The sequence below is a fragment of the Blennius ocellaris genome (assembly GCF_963422515.1).
Source record: "Blennius ocellaris genome assembly, chromosome: 10".
Lineage (NCBI taxonomy): Eukaryota > Metazoa > Chordata > Actinopteri > Blenniiformes > Blenniidae > Blennius > Blennius ocellaris.
The window spans coordinates 25,521,295-25,532,670 of NC_137659.1; the positions used below are offsets into that span (position 1 = coordinate 25,521,295).

Below are 11,376 nucleotides of genomic sequence, written 5' to 3' on the forward strand. Positions count from 1 at the left end.
CAATCCCACCCAAGCTAGAAACCTTTCTGGGAATCCCATTTTTTGCAGCACCTTGAAAAGGTACTGGTGCGAGACCCGATCAAAGGCTTTTTCAAAATCTAAATTTAGGACTACCAGCCGGATGTTCCTGTCTCTCGCAAAACAGATGGTGTCTCTGATCAGCAGGAGGCTGTCGGTGATCTTCCTCCCCGGGATGGCACAGGCTTGATCCGGGTGAATCAGGTCTTTTAAAAACAAGGACATTCGTGATGATAAAAGTTTACTAAAAAGTTTACAGTCAAAGTTTAAAAGAGTGATAGGTCTCCAGTTTCTCAAGTCAGTCTTGTCTTTGTCTTTATGGAGAAGAGTCACTATCCCTACTTTAAAACTGTCTGGAAGTTGGTCATGTTTATCAAAGTCCTTAAAAACAGTGAGCAAGTCAGGTGCTAAAATGTCCCAAAAAGTTAAATAAAATTCAAAAGGAAGTCCATCTTGTCCAGGGGACTTACCTTTTTTAAAACCATTCATACATTTATTTAACTCTAAAAAGGTAAAATCTTGGGTTAAAAGCACACTGTCATCAATTGTTTTCTCTATAAAATTTAAAACTTTGCTCATTGCATCACTGTTTACAGTTTTATTTTGATATAAATTTTCATAAAACCATTCAACCTCCTCCATACATTCTTCATTTGAATTTGTTATGGAACCATCTCTTTTTTTTAGTTTAATCATGGATCTCCCTTTATTTAAAATTTTCTTAAAAAAGTATCTTGTGCATTTTTCTCCTTCCTCCAGTTCTCTTTCTCGGCTTCTTAAAATGATTCCCTTACTCTTTATTTCTGCTAAAAAGGACATTTCCTTTTTGATTTGTTTAATTTCGTCCCTAAAATCCAAACCATATTGTATTAGTTTAAAATATCTCTGTAGTCTTTTTTGCAGTCCCATCATGCGTCTGTTTTCTGTGGCTTTTTTCTTTTTGCCTATTTGTTTAAAAAAAGTCTGTGTCTTTCCCTTCACCATTTCCCACCACTGTGCCCGTGAATGGTACATGTCTTGAAGGGTCTGCCACTCTCTGTACCGCTCCCTGTACTGGCTGACAACATTGTTGTCCTCCAGCAGGGAGCAGTTGAGCTTCCACAGACCTCTTCCTACAGTCACACCAGAAGACAGTGAAAGGGTGCAAGACAGGAGGAGGTGATCGGAGAAGAAAACAGGGCTCAATGTAGCATCGGTTGGCGGGCAGTCACGTGTAAAAAGGTAGTCTATGCGAGAGGCTCTGGTGCTGTCACTACTGAACCAAGTGAAGCCCTCCTCTCTGGGATGCATGGTCTTAAAACAGTCTTGTAGTTTAAAATCCCTGCATAGAGCCTGCAATAAAACCGATGTCTTATCTATTTTAAAATCCTCGCCTGTTCTTCTCCTGTCCTTTCTTGTTAAAATACAATTAAAATCACCTCCTAAAATTAGTGGCACTCGTCCTAGCATGTGGGACTGCAAGTCCTCTAAAAGGTTGTACCTGTCATTTTTGTCATTAAAACCATAAATATTCAAGAGCCTAAAATCCTTACCCATAAAAGTCAAATGTGTTAAAAGTGCCCTACCGTCTCTCACCACAGTGCTGCCCTTCACCAAGATCTGAGGATTATTTATTAAAATGGCCACTCCGTCATTTTTATTGCTGTTGGAGCCACTCCATATTGACTGGAGTGGCCACATGTCCTCCCACTGTTTGTAAGATTTTAAAAAAGGTATTGCACACTCTTGTAATAAAAACACATCGGACTTAAAGGAAGATAAAAAGGATAAAACACTCTGGGCTCTAACTCTAGACTTCACACTTCTCACATTGACAGTAGAGAAGGTGAGAGTCATGAGTATGGTTAAAAACAACAAGTAGGACATTTTAAAAGACTACAAAAAAGACATTATAAAATCATTAAAATCAGTGACTACACTCAAAAAAATGATTCATTGGACTAACTCAATTTAATTGTGGGCAGAAGTTCCATCCAAAAAATATATTTCAACTCAACTCAAACCAAGTTTTTCTGTATATGTTAATATTGTTTAGTTTGTCCAGAAGTATATTTCTTCATTTGGTTGACTAAAAGGAAAGGCTTTCACGTAAAAAAAATGAAATTGGTTTGGGCAATCAATTTTTAGCAATTAATAGCTCAACTAAAAGGTTTTTATGTAAAGAAATATAAATGAGTTTGGTCAAGCCATTTTTAATAATTATATCAAAAGCTATTGTTATATTCTAAATGTATTATTATAATTTGTGGTTGTTCAACTCAAAGGTTTTCATTCTAAATAAAGCATACAAATTTGATCCAGACTACAATATTTGTTGTAAAAGATTTATTTCTTTGTACAAGTTAAAACTTTACTTTAAAACTGTATTCTGAAAAAGCTGATAATAAAACAGTCAGCGTTAAATGGAGCGAGAATCCCCATGACGGCATTTTTATCAGGATAGCTCAGAACTAGTATCAATGCCCAAGTCACAATCTCAACCTCAGAGTTGTTACATACATTTGACTGATAATTAACAACGTTGCTCATGTCCAAACCCTATTAACAATTTGGCTTGTTGCACAATGTGGCTACGCTAGTTGCTCTGAGCTGAAGTTGTGGGCGCTAGTACGACTCGTTCGAATCATCATATTTCCTATAGATTCTGTGGTGGACAGTGAGTTCCTGGTAGATGATCACTTCCTGCAGGTTAACGAGTTGCTGTACAGTGTAAATATTTCCGTAGAGGAGACGTTTATGTTTATAAGGATCAGTGAGTTTGTCTTGAAGCTAAAGGCTAACATTAATTTCATGCATTATACAATTTGAAATAGTATATAGCATCTTAGCCTTTAGCTTCAAGACAAACTATCAATCCTTTATGATCACAGGTGTTTCCTCTGAACTTGTTGCATCAAGATTTGAACACACAGTAAATGATCTGCCGGGAACTCACTGCCCACCACGTAATCTTTAGAAAATATGATTATTACTCCAGGAAAAGAATACAGACCGTAAGTACTGGCACTCACAATTTCAGGACAGAGGAACTAGCATAGCCAAACCGTGCAACAAGCCTGCAGACCTCTAGTCACATGTTGGGATCCAGAAAAAAAAAAGTCCCATTCTTTTCTTTTTTTTATGTTCTTTCAAAAATACTAGCACAGAGCGGATTAGCCGGCGCTGTGCTTTTAGACTCTTAAACATTAGAATTTTCTAAAAATTAGTGCGAAATAAGAATCAGATGTTTTCTTTCGGGACCCCAGCATGTGATCAGAAGTGGATAGGAATGTTGAGCTCTATAATCACTGTAAAACCATACAGTCATTATATTAAAATTTCCACAAATTGTACACTCTCCCTTAAATTTTCACTGCTCTTGAACAAGTATAAAATGAGCACAATTAACAAAATATTTTATAACAAATCATAATAACATAGGTTTGTGCATTTGAGATTTTGAAAGTATTTCACATCAACTCTAAATCAATCTGTCCAAGTAATCAGATTTTCAAAGAACTTCTAAACAAAGTGTTCACAAAACACAAAGAGTGGACCTCCATTACTGGAACATCTTCATTTTGAGTTGCTGAATTTTGCTGTTCAGCCTATGTCCATCCATGTGCATGATAACTTTCTGAACAAACTCAAACGTGTGTTTGAGATTGCCTGGGTAGCTTAGATCAAGGGCATAGATCAGTCCAAACAAGATGATGAATGCCATGATGACACTTCCAGCCCGACTGATGACCTTGACACCTTCAACAATGATCCAGACATCATCAGCAAACCCATGTTGGGCCCTCCTGAAGACAAAGATGCCCATCATGGTGGTCTCCACATCGTTTTCAGCGTCCTCCACCTCATCAATCTGAAATAAAACAAAAATTTACATATTTACATCTCTACCACCATAATTGATTGACTAAAATCTGCTCTAGGGAGCCGCTATGCTCCCCAGCTCTGGAACTCTCTCCCCTCTGACCTCCGTACCATAGACTCCCTGCCACTCTTCAAATCCAAACTCAAAACTCACCTGTTCAGACAGTCCTACACCACCTAGCTATTCGCTCACCTTCTCAATCGTTTGTACCGTTTTATTCTGTTGCTCTTGTTTTTAATGTTTTTACAGTGTCCTTGGGTGTTCGGGAAAGGCGCTTCTACATAAAATGTATTATTAGTACTATTATAATAAAGTCTATAATGGGTCTTTAGACAAAAATAATAAAATATTTAAACTATAGTTTATGATTTCATTGGGGAAAAAAAGAGTAATAGTTTAAGTTTAAAACTGACTGCATAAACTGTTTATAGAGTATATATAAACACTTTATGTTTATAAAGTGTTTATATATATGATAGATTGCATATCCAGTTACCTGTTACACCAAGCCTAGTATTTTTTTATGTCAGCTAGCCTAAATTATGGATGCCTTTTGGCGCCAATTAGACACAAACACAGCTGAAACAGAACACAGAGGAACACTGGTGAGTATGGCGAGACACTAACCCCATAATCCTTGAACACTGACTTCGGATCCTCATTCAAGTAGACAATCAGGCTTTTAAGTAGGCACTCGCGCTTCACATCGATGTCCTCCTGCAAATACACATGATTGTACATTCATATATTCAATTAAATTTTCACCATCAACAAAAATGCTTTTCAGGAGATGTCACAAATCAGTTTTGAGGTCAAGAAATCAGCTTTGGCTAGAAGTCCTAACACTGGGGTGATTAGGCCTTCTCACTCACTGTACAAGCTTTTCAAAGTTTCATTTTTAATTCCGAAGTACAACCCTGTACTTTGGATTACTTCCGCTAACCTGAGGTTTTGAGTGCCAATTCTTTTTTCATTTGAATAAGTAAAGATTATGAGGTGGACAACAATATAGAATGCCTTTTGCTGTTCCTACAAATGCGTACTTCTGTCAGCCAACAGCTTCCCAATGTATCGTGGAAACATTGGGTGGAGCAGCATGGTGTTGCTCTGCATGTGCAGAACTATTGTGTTATTGATTGGCGCAGTGGCTTATGGGATGGCACATACATAGCTCCTAATCACCAGTTAGTTAGGACCAGAGGTCCCTATACTAAAGTAGCTATGATAGTTAGCATTGAGGCTCCTTTCCCTAACTCCTTCCTAACTGACAGACCAATTCAGAAGCTAGAGAGAGATAGAGATACAGATAGAGAGATAGAGATAGCAATAGAAATAGAGAGAAAGAGACAGATAGAGAGATAGCAATAGAGAGATAGAGACAGAGAGATCGCAATAGAGAGATAGATACAGATAGAGAGATAGCAATAGAGAGATAGCAATAGAGAGATAGAGACAGAGAGATAGCAATAGAGAGATAGATACAGATAGAGAGATAGCAATAGAGAGATAGAGACAGAGAGATCGCAATAGAGAGATAGATACAGATAGAGAGATAGCAATAGAGAGATAGAGACAGAGAGATCGCAATAGAGAGATAGATACAGATAGAGAGATAGCAATAGAGAGATAGCAATAGAGAGATAGAGACAGAGAGATAGCAATAGAGAGATAGATACAGATAGAGAGATAGCAATAGAGAGATAGCAATAGAGAGATAGAGACAGAGAGATAGCAATAGAGAGATAGAGACAGAGAGATAGCAATAGAGAGATAGAGACAGAGAGATAGCAATAGAGAGATAGAGACAGAGAGATAGCAATAGAGAGATAGAGACAGATAGAGAGATAGCAATAGAGAGATAGAGATAGAGAAAGAGATAGCAATAGAGAGATAGAGACAGATAGAGAGATAGCAATAGAGAGATAGAGAAAGAGATACACATACAGATAGAGAGAGACAGATAGTGAGAGACAGACAGATAGAGACAGAGAGAGCGAGAGAGACAGATAGAGAAAGATACACAGATAGAAAGATAGACATAGTGTTAGCCATTTATGAAGCTGGGTTGCAGATGTCAACTGCATTGTAAAGTAACTTATAGCTGCGACATTTCTATTTCTACTACTGCCTATAGTTCACTTTCGTATGGCTAAAATAGCGTGATATAGTCCCTTTAAATACATCGGTTCTCACTTACCTCTTCAATTTGTTCTAGAAGTCGGCGGATTTTCAGACCTTTGGCTCCTCCCTTGGGCTTAAATATGCTGATGAGCTTCTCAGAAAAGTGATCCAACTGGGAGAGAAACTTTGAGACGAGCGGCTTTGTCGTGATCCGTACAAATTCGTCATTTACCTTGAAAAAAGAGAGAAAGAAAAGAAAGGGAATATTCAGTAATCACAAAAATGACGAAGGCACAAATGTAATAACACATTTGTAAAATGCGGAATTACCACACGTAACTAGCGACGGGAAACCATCCTTCAAACCATGAAAATGTTTAATCACATTGATTTTAACCCTTTTTTTTTTTTTTAAACAAATCTCAATTACTGGCGTGTTTCATACAGAATTACACAGTGCATTTTGGCTATTATAGTCAAGCAATTAAACAGGTTCAGCCCTTTCTTTTTAATCCTGGTTGAGTCATGGTTCAGCTGTCAGTTCTGCATTAGTTCACGATTCTACATAGGATACTCATTAAGCCCACTCATTTGTGGGCTTAATTATGGCCCAATTGGTCCAGGAATAATTTCAATTTGTGATTGAACAGAAATTAACATTGTTCAAACGTCAATGTAGATCAAAGTGTGATGCATCTGCCAAACACAAATCATGACTTACCTTTACAGAGCTTTTACTGGGATGAAAGTTTACAATTATACTTGTACTTGTACACGGCAGGAGAGATCTGCAAAACAAAAACCTTCTTTTAGCTCATGCAGCACATACAGAAAAAAGAAAGGTAAAATGAAATATAGTTAACAGACATGCAAACACGTAGCCTACATAGTAAAAAAGGTGACACTTTATGGGCCGATTTCTAAATATAGATTTTAAACTTTTATTGATTATTTATAGGAATATAGATACGCTTAAGAATAAAATGGTCATAAAATCAGTTTTTTTTTTATGGCTACAGTAGGCTACTAAAAGTTTACAAATGGTTTGACATATAGTTGCAAGTCTTTCTAGACACGTTCAGTTTTGGTAAACTTGCCAACGTTCACATCTCTGATCAGCAGAAACATATCCGTGAGCACCCAATGACCACACGGTCCACCCGGAGAGGTCAGCCATCTCCTCGCTGACCACACGGTCCACCTGAGGGTGTCAGCCCTCTTCTCACTAACCGCAACCGCGGTAACGAGCGCAGAGCGCGCGCAGAACCACGGGCACTTGCCCTGTCAATTTAGCCATAGGATTTAGCCTCACAGTAAATGTAGCTATCCGTTAGCTTTGCATGTTTTAGCTTGTAGATCCTCTAATGTTTCACGCGGCTATTGTCAAATATGAAAACTACAGTCATCACAAAACTTGGATTAGTTTTGTGCAGAGTTGCGCACTGTGTCGGTGTAACTCTGTTGTATACTGCTACATTAGCCGCTACCGTTAGCTACGAAGTGAAAAGCAGTAAAAGCCCATACAGCGGAATAACTTTCACCTCAGCGTCAGCGCGATGTCTCGTGCGGTTCATCGCCCTCAGTGGTGGGTCTTTTGGAGCGGGGTTAGCGAGTAGACGAGCTACAGTCAGCCGGCTCATGCGGGCGGCTGTAGCGCTGCCCAGGTGAAGTGAGCGAGCGCACGCGGGGCAGCGGGGCTCACGCAGCCTGGAGCTGGAGGCTCCTCCGGCTGCAGCCACGGAGAAATGGCATATTTGGCGCAACAGCACCAGTGAACATTTTACAAGCCTCAGCCAGTGCATTTAAGCGTCACACGCCATAAACCCCCTCTCCCCTTATTATTATTATTATTTTTTCTGATGACAGATCTTCACGATTCACGTGAACGGCGAATATCTTTGACTGACTCAATTTACTGCGCGAGCCGCAGGCGAAAAACTTGAGTTTGAGCAAACGGCTGGCTAATGATTTTAGCTGAACACTAAAACAATGAGCAGCTAAAGCGTCTGTCCAAATGTGTGCCCTGATATACACCTTCAAGACAGACCTCGTCTTGCTTACATCCAAAATCTGGAATGATTAGCTTGACTTGCTTGTTTCAAAAGTTTAGTTTCTATGCAGCCTGAGGTAAATTATCAACAGAAAGCGTCTTACCGCGAGCGAGACAATTAGGCTACTCTTGCACAACGAGTATATGAGTTTTCATAATGCTAAATACATTTGCATATTCGTTCATAAAAAAAGAAAACTTACCATTTGGACATCTAGCCTTGACTGCCAACCGAGTCCAACGACGCACATGGTCAAAATGGCTGGTGAACTCCTGGAAGTGAAAATTCAAATCCCGCCCTCCTCGCCAAATCTTTTTTAAATGTGTTGGGGCATGTCCAAAGACTCACATATGAACGTAGTTTAGGTTAGAATTATTTAATCTATTTAGGTTTTCATGAAAAGTATTTAATGTTTGTTAGGCAAACTATGTGTGAATGTGTTTAGCCTGATTGATAATGAAAAACGTTTTGGTTACACGGATTAACACTATTTGGTTATTAACAAAATCATATGTTTTCTTTAAGCAAATGAATGATTAATGTGTTTGCATCTAAGAGGGGCTCATTTAATGAAAATATTTTAGGTTACATTGAATACACTTTTTCGGATGCTGCCAAAATAAATGTATATTCTTCAGTCAAATAAAATATAAATGTGTCACCTCAAAGATCGGCTGAACAAACAAAAAGAATTTACTTTACAGTGAATAGTTCTTTTTAGGTTTGGGTTGTACTTAATATAGTATTATCCAGTGAATTAATGTTTAATGTGTTCATTTTAAGAGTGGCTTGAGTCCGTTTTTTGAGTGTAAGTGATCACTTGTGAACAGAGCTCTTCCTTCACTTCCACTGGTGAGGTGTGAAGGGTTTGAGCTCTGTTCCCCGTTCGGGCTCTGGGAGTTGGTCTCTCCTGCAACCTGCAGTTCATTTTTGAGCCCTTTGGGGTTGATTGCAGAGCAATTGAAAGAAAAGAAACCTCATTGGGTGAATCGGAAGGGAAGACTCTGAGTTCCTCCGCAGATGAACTGCCTGAGGAGACCTCAACTCTTCCCCTCTTCTCCGAGCCCCGGGGGGACCCGGAGGACAATTCTGATGCCGGTCTCTTGGGTTGTTGGGCATTGGGGAGGGGGGCATCCTCGCTGGATCCCTGGCTTTCCTCACCACTGGAACCAGCTCCACCTGCTGCCTGCATGTCCTCGTTGACTCCATCAGATTCACCTGAGGAGCTCTTTACAGGCCCCTCCCCTTCAACCTCAACTGATCCTTCTCCTCCAACCACAGTAGTGGATGGAGGATCTGGGTTCACAATACCCGCCTCTTCAATTATCTCTTGCACCTGTTCCTCGTGTCCGTCACTTTTCTCACTTTCCACCCATTTTGCTGCCTTCAACTTGTTGGCAAAGGATTTGGGGCAATCTCTGAAGAGGTGGTTTGTGTCTCCACAAAGATTGCACCTTCTGCCATTAGTACACTCCTCAAAGGTGTGACCAATTTCTCTGCACTTCCTACAGACGACCAGCTCACAGGCTTCAGCCAGGTGGCCATGCTGACCACACTTACGGCAGAGCTTGGGCTGGCCCTGGTAATGTATATAGCCCCTGTTTTCCCCAAGGACTATCATGGGCGGGAGATGCTTCAGGCCCTGGAAGCCCTGGGGGTCCTGCCATTGTTGAATGGGGACCCTCCAAGCACAATTCCAGATACCGTCTTCATCCCTCACCTTGGTAGCCTGGCCTTTAACAGTGCAGTATCTTCCCAGCCATGCACAGATGTCTTCTGCATTCACAGTTTCATTGAACATCCTGACAATGACGGTTTTAAGCGCATTGTCAGAAAGCTTCTCCACATTGAACACAGAAAACTGGGGTTTCACATTTTCAAACCGGGACCAGAACTGTCGTAGGAGTGCGGCAGAGCAAAAACTTACATCAAATCCTTTGTTGAAGGGCAAGGTCAGGACACAATTCAGGTCTGTCGGGGAAAAGCCGAGCACGCCCTGCACAAGCTTCCTGGAAAAATCAAGGCGTGACATGGTGACCAATTTCCCATCTTTTTCTAAAAAGGTAAAACGCACGCTGTGGTGCCTCCTCATGCCGGCATGGCTGGCCGACATTTTGGAGGCACCACCAGCTAAAAGGGGTTTAAAACACCAATAAATTACAATAAAACAGTAAGAATAAATATATTAACTTTAAAAGACAACTATAAAAAAGTAAAAAGACTGAAGAAAGCTATGAAAACAGCTCCCCTCAGTCTACAGTAAAACAGGTTTTCCACTGACAAGAATCTCAACTACAAACAAGTTGCAAAAGAAAATTCCTTGTACAGCAAGAAAATAAAAAATATCCTCCGAGAACAGTGTAATCAATGCCACAGCAGGCAAACGATTCCACCACCCAATGGAGGTGACCGCAGTCTTAGCCAAAAGGCCGAGAAGTCAGACATCAATGTCTGACTGGGACTTGTGGTAACGGTGGATCCTGTGCGCCTTTTAGCTCAGACCCATTGTGGTATCGCTTCTCGGCCTTTTGGCTAAGATCAAGTGTAGTATCTGTTCTTATCAGTTTAATATCTGATATGTCCCCTATCTGGGGACTGTATATTAAATTGATTTTTGGAACAGGGAGATGGAATAGGAGCTTGCTCTGTCCACTCCACGCATCGACCTGGTATTGCAGTTCATCTGGGAATGGTGCACCCTCCTCTGCTGTTGAAGGAAACCTCAATAGTTGTTGGTAGAAGGAGTTTGCTCCAAGTGGAACAAAGAAAGCAAGTTTCACCAGCAGTGTAAAACAAAGAGCTTCTCCTGTCTGTGCCAGCAGGGGTGTGAGCCTGTCGTCTCTGACACCTTAGCACCTCTCTCAATGCACTCAAGGGGGAGGTGAATGAAATGTTGAGGCAAAGGCCCAGCAAGAATGCGGGCCCAGAATCACTGTCTCCCCGTCCACCTCCAGGACTCTGAGACGTACAGGAAAGATTGTGGATGATATCTCACAGCCCGCTCAATCTGCTGGAGCCACTGCCCTGTGGCCGGAGGACGCACTGATATGTGGAGGTCAATGGCTGACTTGGAGATATGTGGTTGTTTGTGTGTGTCGTCAGAATTCCTATGTTTTCTGAAAAATGGCAGAAAAACTGAAAACGACCCTGGAAGCCATTTTGAAAAAGGAGTGTTTTCACTGGCTCGGACTGCTGTTGCCGTGGAAACACCCCGAAACGCAACAGAAGATTGTGGTTTTCACCTGAAAACCATGTTGTGTGAGCGGCGCGTGGACAACTCGTCCATGGATAACTCGTCCACAAAACTGCAAACTTGGACAACTC

The 11,376-nt window shown here is 40.7% G+C and overlaps 1 long non-coding RNA gene across 2 annotated transcripts; it reads right to left on the reverse strand.

The window, feature by feature from the left end:
• Nucleotides 1-2,334: 2,334 nt before the first annotated feature.
• Nucleotides 2,335-8,314, reverse strand: LOC308135049. 2 transcript variants are annotated; one of them, XR_013936784.1, is made up of 3 exons: nucleotides 8,255-8,314; nucleotides 4,508-4,597; nucleotides 2,335-3,868 (listed from the first exon to the last, which is right to left on the reverse strand). It is a non-coding gene; the product is annotated as an uncharacterized lncRNA (long non-coding RNA). The 2 variants fall into 2 exon arrangements; XR_013936785.1 differs by lacking the exon at nucleotides 8,255-8,314 and adding an exon at nucleotides 7,543-7,702.
• Between the last annotated feature and the right edge of the window lie 3,062 nt (nucleotides 8,315-11,376).